Below are 11,672 nucleotides of genomic sequence, written 5' to 3' on the forward strand. Positions count from 1 at the left end.
CGGTGGACCCGTATAAAGTGCCTTGATTTGCGCGCTAACTATTCTGAGTGAGTAATTGGGTTTATTTATGTGATAAATTGTCAAAGTGACTTATATATGTTAAATGGGTACTTAGGCGAGAATGTACTTTATCTCACTCGACTTAAGCCCATCCTTTGTTTTGGTTTCATATGTGAGAATCATGTCTTATGTTGAGTATCACCTTTTTGCTGTGTGCTGATGGGGGTGATTACATAACTTGAGTTGAATCCCTTTTCTGTGTGTTGTTGGGGTAAGTACTTTGTTGTATACTTTGTTGAGAGATATCATTTATTGAGAGATTGGATATCTCAGGGCTTGGTTCCAACCCGGTTCTAAGGGTAGACGAACTATTCGAACCAGCGGGGGCTTGGTCAAAGTTAGTTCCATGCTAACCTTGGGATTTCGTTCATTGTTAAAGTTTTGATGAAAGTTAAGTGATTTTGTTTCGCTCAAACTGTTGTGTGCTATTGACTGGCCAGTGGGGGTTGATAAGATGAACGGGAAAAGTAAGTGGAGTCTATGGACTATGAGTATTTTGGTTGACGGAGTGTCAACAGGTGGTCAAACTCGAGGAATTGAACTAGTTTTGAAGCCACCCATATCCTACCATTGTAATGTTACATTTCTGTCTATTGATGTGAACTATCTTGGTTACATGTTTATTTGGATGTGATTTTACGTTTTTAACCCCGATTATTCACTAAACATATAGTTTATCCCATTCCATTTGTTTTCCTTAGCAGGGGATACGAGCGAGGCGTGAGACTGGTACAGACTAGCGTAGTCCAGTTTTTGAATTTTGTAATTGTACTCGCACAAGTCGCTCGATTAGGATTGAATGTATTTAGAATTCCAATCTTTTGATGTATTTGGGATTGTATGTTCCAAACTTGGGAATTGTCATTTCGTTTATTATTGAGGTTGCACCCTATTTTGTTTGATGTGAGTGAGTGAGTCCTGGCGAGAGTTGGGCAGGCGATCCACTAAACCCTTTGGTACGCTCTTGGGGGAGGTGGGTTCGTCACAAAAAATTAAGAGCTTCACCACATTAACAGATTAACTAGTACAAAGTTGAATATAAGATCAGTAAACAATTAGCCCACTAATACATCCAAACTCTTTTCTTATCAATTTAATTTAATCTTTCTTAATGTCACGAAAGTTAAGCAAAATTAACTATCAAATAATTTTTCAAAAAATTACAATCATGTTTATTTTTTCCTTGAAATAAAAAATCTTTTGGAAGTAAAACATAATATAGAAAATGGCTTCTTACAAGAGGAACTGTGAAGACCCGAAAATTATTTTTAAATTTTCTCCTATTTTTGAAAAATTAATTTATATTTCTTTTTAATTTTACTTTACTTGCTTATTTGCTAGCCTTAATTTAATAGTGATTTTAAAGGTTAAGTTAAGATTTTTCTCTTTTTTTTTATATTTTAATGCATGTTAAGTTTTGTAGAGTATTAAGGTAGTGTGACCGACTAGTAAGATATGTGCGTGTGATGCTAGAGAAATTATGTGATTAAAAGTGTTAAGAGTATATTAGAGGAATACAAGATAGATTAGCTATAAGAAACACAAGAGAGACAAAGAGATAGGAATGGAATTTGATTTTGACACTTGTCAACCATAAAACCAAACTTTGACCAAGATTAGTCCTTGCTTTTATCTTGAAAAATTGAAGAAAAATCCATCATCTTCTTGCTCCTTATGGCCGAAACTAGAGAGGAGAAAGGGAGAGGGAAAAAAATACTGCATTTCAAGCCTTGATCTTGCTCAATCCAAGAGAAATCCAAATACCAACCCTAATCTACACCGATTAATCTTAAGCTAGACTTGGAGGGAAGCTTTTGGTGGAGGCACTTGAGGAAGAAAGCTCTTGTTTTGCAACTTATTGGGGTTTTGAGGTATTATACTAAGAACCTCTCTTTTCCTTCTTATTTTGCCATTTAAGCAACACATGACTTGATTATGATGAATCTTATGAAAGATTTCATGACTTTGCTTACTAGCTTGCAATTTTCAGCTTTGAAATGTATTGGATAGTTTTCATATGAATGGTTTAGCTTTGATATGAGGTTGGATGAACTTTTTAGCTTTGAGATGAGGTTTTCTAGCTTCTATATTCGAATTTCCAGCTTTAGTGGTTAATTTCCAGCTTTCATTCGAAATTTCCAACCATGAATAATTATTTTCCAGCTTGCTATGAAATTTTGGACTGCCATGAGGATTTTCCAGCTTGTACAGTATTTTTGGTTTCACTTGAAGGATTTCTAGCTCTTGGTGTTAAATTCCAGCTTGGGGTTTAAATTTCCAGCTTAGATATATGTTGAATAAATGCTAGGTATATGACTAATATAGCTAGTTTTGTGGCTGAAATAAGGACCCTTTGTAGCTTATAACTTGTGGACTTGTTTGGGGCTGTTTGGCTATGAAAGTTAGTTTTGAAATTGGAGGAAATGTAAGGCAATACAGGGGAGATGCTGCCCACTTTCTTTCTTGCAGTTCAAGTGAGTGGAAGTGATATTGGTGCTTGATATATATGTTCAACGTTGATGCTTTTGGGCCTAGAGTATGCACTAATTGTCCCTTATAATATGTGGCTTTGATTGAGGTTCATTTACTATGAAACTAAGATTTGAATTGGATGATTAACTTGAAGAAATGGAGAGATATATTGCTCAATTTTCTACTTGTTGGTCAAGCGAGGGTTGAGGTGTGAATCTAGGGCATTTTTATTTTCCTCTTGCATATAATTTACTCAAAACACTTGTTACAAGCTATTTCTTTGCATGTGTGTTAGTTTGGAGCCAAAACAAAGAGGTTTAAGAAGGGAAAAACCTAGTTTTCCAAACCAATAGTTTGCTGAAAATTTTTCACAGGAAGCTGTACGCAGCTTTAGGAAATTGACTATAACTTAGTATAGGAAAGTCAGAATTGAGTTTTGTTTGTTACGTTTAAAACTAGACTCATAGGGCTTTGAACGATATAAATTTAGGGTTTGGTTCAACTTCTATAAATACTTTAAAAACCATGACTGTTCTGTCTTTGCACATGAGACAACAGTGAATGTGAACTAAAATTTGACCAACCTATGAGCCGAATTTCATGAAGATGTCTTCTAAAGCCTATTAGTGCTTCAAGTTTATTTTCTAATGGTGTAAGTTTTGTGATTTTTTGACCTACAGAACTCAAGTTATACTTTTTCAAAAAATGTCACCAAAGCTGGAAATTTTGTCAAGTGAATTGAATGGGACTTGGAAAACTTTGGGAAAACTTTTCTAGGTCTTAAACCTTAATTTGGTGTGATATTGGATGCTTAAATTGCTTTCCTCACTTTTATGTTGGATTTTATCTTAAAGTCTCGAGGTCGAACTGAGAAGCATATGGAATGCTTTTGAATAATAGACGTGCATGTTTTGGCTAGTTGAATCTACTAAGTTTAAATCTATTGTGATTGTGAATCTTGCCTCGGGGTTTGGTAGCGATCAAGATTATCCTCCAGAGAGTTGACATTTAATCTACTGATACCGGTGAGTGTTCCTTGCATGTTGTGCTTCTAATGACTATGTGGATTATTGTGAATGTCTGTTGAAATGTTAAACATTTTTCAATGACTATTAAATGAATTTTCAATAGGTGAGTGTGTACTTTATCGTACTCGATCTAAGTGAACGTGAAATTTTCAATGATCAAATGATTGAATGTTACTTGTTCATGAATGTAAGCCTTTGGCTGAACTGGGCCCTTACCCTTCATTGCCAGTCGACTCAAGCCCAAAGTGGACTCGGTCGGGCGGCTGGTGACCTTGGGACAATGTTTGGTATGCTCAAGTATAACCACAGAGTCTGGTGGAGTACTGGCCAGTGAATGAAATGCAATGAATGAAATGACTAACTGAATGAAATGATCGCTGTTGGAGTTTTATTTTCAAATGTTTTCACATGTCGGAGGAATAAGGGAGAAATGGTCAGCGACTGAATGACTAAATGATTGAATGAATGGTTCCAAGTGAGCACGTATCCTTCCAATGATTGAATGTTTGTTTCTGGAATGACTGCTTATTACTGTGCAAAGTGTGTGAAGTGTTAAATATAATATTTCCGTGTTTTACCTACTTGACTGCTTGTTTTGGAACCTTATTGGGCTTTTAGCTCATTCCTTTAGTTTTGTTTTCCTTATACAAGTGAAGGCCGGATCAAATAAGCGTGAAATAGTGTGTATAATTTTCATGTACTTGTATTTTTATAAATAGAATGTATTTTGGAGATTTGATAATGAAATCCTATGTTTCACTTTTGGATTGTAAATTAAGTTGGAATTCTTGGATGAATGATACTTTTTATATTAATCTAGAGGTGTGAAAGACTATTTCAAAAATGTAAGTGAGTAAGTCCTGACGAGAGTTGGGCAAACGGTCCGCCAAACCCTTAGGTATGCCCTATGGGGAGGTGGGTTCGTCACAGGAACTCCAACTACTGAAGTAATTAGAACCTCAAAAATGGCTAGGAAATAAAGAAATCAACTTTGAACTCCAACATGAAGTTTTTAGTACTAAAAATAAATTGCTATCACTACTTATTAAGGAAAAAAAATTTTACCTTGGATTCTCAATTCCAAGTTGAGTTTGACATTGATTGTTTTCAATGAGTACAAAGAGGGAGGAGTTGGATTTTGATCAATTGATAGTGATTGATATGAGCCGCCTATTTAATCCTTTGAAAACTCTGTAAAACCAATTTTTTTCGCTCGATTTCTAACTTGGAAGTGATTCTTATACTGGCTAGGGGATATCTAGTGGCATTAATCAAAATCAATTGAGATTCTGATGCTCAATCGTGCAGATGGAGACTGAAAAAACTGTGTTCAAAGACTAGCGAGGGATTCGAACTATCAAATCGTGTAATAGTTTATTTATTAATATGTATATATCTTAATATATCCTATACCTATATAAGAAAATCTTCCTTGTGCATTTCAACTTTAAGTTTCAACCGGCCTTTTGTGGATATTATCATCAATTTACTGGACAAGTCAGAGATATTGAACTCATATTGTACAAGTTGTTAATGCAATGCTTGCTGTTAATATGATTATTGTAACCATGATACTTCCAATGTCAAAACCAATTGTGATCTGGGCTCCTATTATTACTTTGATGGGTTCCATAAGTGTTTCTTAATTATTAGGGGCTCACAAACAGCTATCAGATACATATCATCTCTCACTTATGTGATTTAAATGGCCACCAATTTCAACACCCTCAAACATATTAAATAGCCTCTTAATTCCTCCATACTTGCCACCCATGTCTTTCCTTCTTCATTCGTGTTTGCTAGAGATGGACTTCCTTCCTTTTATGTTTCTCCCATTTGCTTTTATGATTGGGTTGAAGGTAAATATGTTGGTGCAACCACTTAATTCCTCTTAATGGCTCCAATTATTAAACAGCCACTAGATAGTGTAGTAGCTCCACGTTTACCACCTATGGTTTTTCTTCTTTTTTCGCATTTGCTATGCATAGCTGCCCATCTTCTTCTGTTTCTCTACTTTGCTTTCATGATTGGTTGCTATTAAATATGTTGCTACCTATAGATTTTTCTCTATGATATGTTTGGTCGGCGATATGGAATTTCCTTTAAATTGAGGTGTGTTTCGTATAAAATTAATTTTCCCCTTTTCATTTTGGCTTTTGCTTTCAAAAAAGAACTACCATACTTTCTTGTGAAATTTCCATAACTTTCTAATTGTTTAGTGATGTTGTGTGTATTGGTACTTCATTAGTTCATTTCTGTAGATATTCTTTAAAGTATGCTTTTCATCAACAAAATCTAGGGATTCAAGATTTATGTTAAATAAACATTTTATCTCATCAAATGTTTCAAGATATTGGGAATTCTATAGTTCATTGTTTATTGTAAAAAGCAATTATATTTCCATTCACTCTTTCCAATAATTCAAAAATAGTATGCTAGTTCTGGGGTTTCATTCAAAGTTAATTATTATTTTTTTTGGCATATAGGTTCAAACTCTTGTCGTCAAGAACAAGTTTTATCGATTTCTTTTTTAAAATGTTGGTTCATTTTCTACTTTTCTCCAAACTTGCTGGAATAAGTTGTTTTAATTTTTAAAAAAGAGTTTGTGGAATGTGTTTGCCATTGAATTCATGCTTGTTTGGAAATCTCCCTAAGTTTACAATTTATGCTTGTTTGGAAATCTCCTTTTGTTTACATTGGAATTGAGTATTATGTGCTGTAGTTAAAAAATCTTTTGCTCTTTCATTACTCATAGATTTCATGATATGTGTATCTACATGAAAGCATAAGCAATTGGTTTTGTAGTTGTTCCTTATTTTTTAACAACTGTAGTTCATTCGGTAGCGAAAAGTGGTTAATATTTGTAGGCTAAATTCATTCTCAAATGTACTACAAATAAGCTTGTGTTTTGGGATTTATTGTGTTTTAGAATACATTCAAATTGTCCAAGTTTGTGTAAACCTCAAGTTCCAACCACTTTTGTTAGTTCACCCAACTTTTCCATAGCAGACTACTATGAATCGGAACATTGATGCTTCTAAAATATTCGACCGAAAAACTCGGTTAACGAAAAATCTAGACAAAGATATGCCTCTTTATCTAAGAAGCAGAAGAAATTCGACAACAAAAATGCCGTGATACTTATAAAAGTAAGAAAGACAAAGACAAAGACTACTTTTACCTCCCCAATAGTATTGAGAGGAAAAGGTATAGCGTTCTATATACTACATTATAATGAATATTCAGAGACCTAACTATGTCTATAATAAATTCCAGGATAGCTACATAGTAAACTACCCTTTCCTCTATCTTCATGCTTAGATAATGAGCATACCAGTAACAAGAAACTGTTATAGCAGGCTTTTCACATTCATGAACCTAATTGTGGTCATAAGCACCATAGTAAGACGGGTTATTTTTTTAATCCCTTCTCATTTAGGCTATTGTAATGCCGTATAAGCATAACATTTTTACAATCTATTTAGTTCTTGGAGACAAAGTTGATGGTAATCGAAGACAGAAGGAACATGTGTCAGAATTTTCAACATATCACAAAGGTCAACCACATGTAATTAAAAAGATTTTTAATTCACAAATATCCAAAGATATATCATAAGAGACCTACAAAATATATTAGTTAACATGCTATGAAGCATCTAGAGGTTCTACTTCTACAACTTGACAGGCAAAAAAGTGTCAGCATTTTGAAGCGACCCAATGTTCAGGTTTAGTTATTGTTTCATACTGCTAAGTTTAATTATTCTTTCCTCTTATAACAAACGTTACCAACCTAGATTTCTCCTTAGCTACTAGCTAAAAGTGATCATCTTCGTTTCCAATATTGTAGACCAACCACCGACATGCAGCTGCTGCTATAGCTTGCTTTCTGAAGAAATGGAGGATCTAACATGTTAGTTAAAAAACTAATCACCATTGTTGATCATATAACAGTGGTGATCCCATCAACTTTATATATAATAGTGTTTTAAAGTTGTACATATTGGATATTCAGTTGAACCTAAATGTCCAAAAGACGCTAAATAGATGTCAAGACGAAGATGTAAACAGAATTCATGTTTATTCCTTCTACATATTAAAACGAGTTGTAAAACTTCAACATATTAAAAACCATATTAATGACATTTTTAATGCAACCATATAGTTAAAAGCTATGGGGAAGACCAAAATGCTTCGATTAGGAAATAAGGCAAGCCACAGAAACAACGTAAAAATGTGGTGAAGGGAATTGAGGAATTATCTTCAATAAGCTTGGAAGCTGATAGATTACCAGAACAACAGAAGTGCAAGTACTGCGGAGCTAGAAAGTTTTATTCTGAGTCTGCAAACTTCTATTGCTCTGATGGAGAAGTAGTCTTAGAAGAGAATAAAATGCCAGACATATTAATAGAGCTATTTATTGGTGAAACTGAAAAAACAATTTGTTTCAAAACCTATGTACAAACATACAACAGTATGTTCACTTTCACCTCTTTTAATTGATGTCATTTGTTGGTACAAAGGCTAGTAAGTGAACAAATAGGGAAGTGTGAATTGCTAACATTACATTAACAAAATTTGGTATGCCTTTCGTAGCTTTTGTACTAATATAATTCTCATTAATTGCAAACAAGGCCCTATTGGATTAGAGACATACCAAAACTTTTGGATAGAAGTCAAAAGCTATGGTACCATTCATGCCCACACTATTACAAATACATCAGAGCAAGGCCATATTGTGAGATCACCTGTACTTCATTCTACCAGCGCATTCATCTCACTCCACAGTAAAAATATATTTTAATCTAATATTAACAACCACTACCGACAAAAAGCCTCTAATAACACAAACCCGAATACAGCTGCAGACTAACAGTGCAAACTAATGATATAAGTGGTGCTATAACTCTTGACCTCAGTGGTGATGATGCTGAACAACTCCTCCCATTCTGCATAAGTGACATCTAAGAGCAAGAGGAGCAGGTACATTGGAACTAAAAACTAATTTTGCAACATTCTACTCAATTCAAATAAATACTTATAGTCTTTCTTATTCTTATAGGGAAACGTCCAGTACGACACTATAGCAGATTTCATCAACCAAAAAAACTTAGTTTGCTTGGTCAAGAAATCAAATACAAGCCATAATTCTAGGAGCTCAAAAAAGTACATTGCCATAGTTTCCCATATCAACAATGCTACTATAGAAGAAAACTATGCCATCGGCAAGTATATTACCAACTACAAAGCTATAACATCCACTTGGGGAGCAGAATAAGAAGAACATCTAAAAGGAATGTTACCGACATGGCTGAAGATATGGCAATAGAAAAGTTTGACAGAATAATAGAAGGGATAGATGATGCACAAAGCAAAGGAGTGGATCAACTAGGCGCTTCTATCACAGAAGATAAGAAGAAAAAGGTAGCAATTGCTGCAGTCCCAATGAAACTCAGAGTCAACCCCACTAAAAAAGACCGCACCTAAACTACCAAAGACCATCCTTGAAGTTATATCCTTTGAGAATGGATCTTCACTATTCCTAAGTATTACGACTTTAAGAGACAATCTTGGCTAATTTTTTCCTTTATCTATCCTATGTAAATAGAAGTATTTAAAATAAGACTGTTTCAGACTAGTTAAGTGCAAGATGGTCTATTATACCTTCTTAACAAAGGAGTCATTGAGCATTTAATCCAAATCTGAAACTATCACTGGGCCTATATTGCCTTGCGTATGGTCGTAAATTCAAGCATTCTGGTCTATGCTATGGTTGTTTATGTGAGGACCCGAAAAATTTTCTTATTTTTATCTTATTTACTGGCGTATTTATATATTTATTCACTCATTTTCTCCAAATTATTTATTTCAATCATTTTAAATCCATTTATATGGATTTATATCTCCTTTATGTTTTTAAGACATTTCGTTAGAAAAATTTATTTTTCGGAAGCTCGTTTGGTAAGGAATAACGGGTTCATGTTTTCGAGGCAATATTCGATTCGAGAGTGCAATGATCTTGAAGATTTGAGAACTCATGTTTTATTTTTAAAATAGTTATTTTTAAGATTAATTACCCTAGTATTAGTTAGTTATATTATCGTTACATGAATTCCTTTTAATTTTCGCCTTATCGCGCGCAAATCAAAAGTTTGCGTTTTCGCGTCAAATCAACCCAATAGAGATTTAAGAAATTTATTCTAAACTACTAAGAGTGAATAATTATAATGTTAAAGAAAATACATTTGACATTTAGTGTACAAGTGAAACAAACCCGAGAGAAAACGGACACAAAACCCTCGCGCGAGTACTATTCATAGTTGACTTTTGTGCAAATTTTAACCACAAATCACCCAAGCTTCTCCAAGAAGTTTCATTCATCAGCACACTCTCTCACCCCTCCCCTCAAGCTGGCTGAAATTCTTCAAGGAGAAGAAGAAAAAAAGCTCTTCACCACTTCACTTCAAATCTTGCTCCAAATCCTTCACAAATCACCATCCAACCTCAAAATCACTTGGGAATTCACTTAATCTAGAAGAAAGACTTCGTCTTGGCGGTTTTCTTGGAGTTTTAGTGATCAAAAAATTCTAGTTTCTCTTATAGCTAGGAGGTAACCATTCAACACCATCCAATCTTTCATTCTTGACTTTAATGGGTTTTATTCTTAGCTTTGAAGCTTGTAGCTTCATTATTGTTGTTGTTACTTGGGTTGGAATGGTTGATGCGGGCTCTATGAATTCCCACCTTGGTTGTATGGGCTGATATGATGATATAATGCTTGATTTGAGTTGTTTAAGTGTTGGTTGAGATGATTATGGATATAGAATCGAAGGAAAGTTGAAGGAAAACTTCGCATAGTTGCTGACCGAAATCTGTCCTGTTTGTGCCGTGCATTTAGTTCGAATTTTTTATACTCAAATGACTTTGAAACTGATGTATATATTTTGTATATGGTGTGTAGAAAGTTTCTACCAAAAAATTATTTGAATTGGTTAAGCAAAACATGAAATTTTGAAATTTAATCAAATCTGGAAACTGTGTTCGAACAGCTTGAACAGTGTCCTTTTGATCGAATATATCTTTTTGTACAGATATTGAAATTGAGTGCCATTCATGGCATTTGAAAATAGACAGTTATAGCTTTCCAACGGTATAAAATGCACCATCTAGTTCGAACTGAGTGATCCATAGTGATTCACCAAAGTTTCCTGTTCTGTTCGAATAGCAGTGAGAAGCTGTGACTTGTCACTTGAATTCGAGCTACCTATGAACTGATTTTGAAAACAATTTGTTCTGATGAAATGTAGCCTTATGACTCTAGTTTTCAAAGCCACCAACCATTCTTAATTTTAACTTGTATTGAGTGAGATATGGTACAATTTGTAAACAGCAACAAACCTGGAAAAACCCTACTTTTTGCTGGCCAACTGATTTGGTTGTTTGTTAGATACTTTGCTTTGAAAATTTTGATGTCAACCAACTACCAATTATTTTTGAAATGTTTTTTGGACTTTGGTTTCACAAATGAACCAAAATGGGACTGATTTCATGGTGCAAAGTGTTTGAAAAGGGAAAGAAAGCAAGAAGACAGATTTGTCTTGGAAATTTCTTGAACTTTGGTAGTTTTGTTAACTACCTTCCCATACGATTTTTTGTGTGAAAATTGATAGTGAAGCATTCCTCATATGGAAGATGGTGTGTACCAAATTTGGTGTTATTCTAAAACCATTTAGATACCCAAATGATGTGCCAAAATTGTTCTTCAAATCTGGAAAATTTATTGAACTGTCTTCAATTTTGGCCAACTTTGAGCTGCTATATCTTGATGCTCAAAATTCCGAATCTAGTTCTGTTTGTTATGTTTGAAACCTTGATTGGAATTATTATTGTGTTACAAATTTCAAAGGCTAGTTCACTTTTTGTGAATTTTGCCGAATTTTCAAAGTTTGCTGAAAAACAAGACTAAAACTGCCTTGTATGCTCAAATCAGCTACTTTGAGCTGAAATTTGAATGTCTTCCGTTTAGAATCTTGGAAAAGTGTCTTCCATGAAATTTTAGTATTTTGAACTAAGATTCCAACGATATAAATTTTTCCAATTTTGGACCTACTAAGT

This window comes from Coffea arabica, chromosome 1c (assembly GCF_036785885.1).
Source record: "Coffea arabica cultivar ET-39 chromosome 1c, Coffea Arabica ET-39 HiFi, whole genome shotgun sequence".
Classification (NCBI taxonomy): Eukaryota; Viridiplantae; Streptophyta; class Magnoliopsida; order Gentianales; family Rubiaceae; genus Coffea; species Coffea arabica.